The sequence below is a fragment of the Condylura cristata genome, unplaced genomic scaffold (assembly GCF_000260355.1).
Source record: "Condylura cristata isolate star-nosed mole 26May11 unplaced genomic scaffold, ConCri1.0 scaffold00050, whole genome shotgun sequence".
NCBI classification, from domain to species: Eukaryota; Metazoa; Chordata; class Mammalia; order Eulipotyphla; family Talpidae; genus Condylura; species Condylura cristata.
The window spans coordinates 1,852,162-1,853,490 of NW_004567151.1; the positions used below are offsets into that span (position 1 = coordinate 1,852,162).

Consider the following 1,329-nt stretch of genomic DNA (forward strand, 5'->3'; position numbering starts at 1 on the left):
GCTGTTTTATTTATGAAGAGGCTGTGGATTTGAGCATGTTTAGGTCCCTGAAGGTGTTGGTTTGAGGATGGTTGGGAACCTGAAGGTGCTGTTGGCTTGGGGAGCTGTTTGGTGTATGAAGAGGCTGTTGGTTTGGGGGTTCTGTTGGGCCTATGTAGAGGCTGTTGGTTTGCGGGGCGGTTGGGTCTATGTAGAGGATGTTGATTTGGGGTGTGGTTGGGTTATGAAGAGTGATGATTTGGGGAGCTGTTTTATTTATGAAGGGGCTGTGGTTTTGAGGATGGTTGGGAACCTGAAGGTGCTGTTGGTTTGGGGGGCTGTTGGGTGTATGTGGAGGCTGTTGGTTTGCGGGGCGGTTGGGTCTATGTAGAGGTTGATTTGGGGTGTGGTTGGGTTATGAAGAGTGATGATTTGGGGAGCTGTTTTATTTATGAAGAGGCTGTAGATTTGAGGATGGTTGGGAACCTGAAGGTGCTGTTGGTTTGGGGAGCTGTTGGGTGTATGAAGAGGCTGTTGGTTTGGGGGCTGTTGGGTGTAGGTAGAGGCTGTTGATTTGCGGGGTGATTGGGTGTATGAAGAGTGTTGATTTGGGGAGCTGTTTTATTTATGAAGAGGCTGTGGATTTGAGGATGTTTGGTTCCTTGAAGGTGCTATTGGTTTGGGGAGGTGTTTGGTGTATGAAGAGGCTGTTGGTTTTGGGGGTGACTGGGTATATGAAGAGTCTGTTCACTTGGGGAGCTGTTTGGTGTATGAAGAGGCTGTTGGTTTGGGGGGGGCTGTTGGGTATATATAGAGGCTGTTGATTTGGGGGGCTGTTTGGTCTATGGGGGTTGTTTGGTCTATGTAGAGGCTGTTCATTTGGGGAGTGGTTGGGTTATGAAGAATGTTGATTTGGGGAGATGTTTTATTTATAAAGAGGATTTGAGGATGTTTGTGCCCCTGAAGGTGCTGTTGGTTTGGGGAGCTGTTTGGTGTATGAAGAGGCTGTTGGTTTAGGGAGCTGTTGGGTCTATGTAGAGGTTGTTGGTTTGGCAGCTGTTGGGTGTATGAAGAGGCTATTGGTTTGGGGAGCTGTTTTTATGAAGAGGCTGTGGATTTGATGTGTGGGTCGCTGAAGTTGCTGCTGGTTTGGGGAGCTGTTTGTTGTATGAAGAGGCTGTTGATTTGAGGATGGTTGGGTCCCAGAAGGTGCTGTTGGATTGGGGAGCTGTTGGGTGTATGAAGAGGCTGTTGGCTTGGGGGGCAGTTGGGTCTACATAGAGGCTATTGATTTGGGGGGCTGTTGGATTATGAAGAATCTTTTCATCTGGGGAGCTGTTTGGTATATGA

General features: G+C 48.4%; 1 protein-coding gene across 1 annotated transcript in view; it reads left to right on the top strand.

Annotated features, from left to right (window-relative positions):
- Positions 1-1,329, top strand: part of KCNH1 (potassium channel, voltage gated eag related subfamily H, member 1) — a 30,620-nt gene that overhangs the window by 6,819 nt on the left and 22,472 nt on the right. The window lies entirely within an intron of this gene.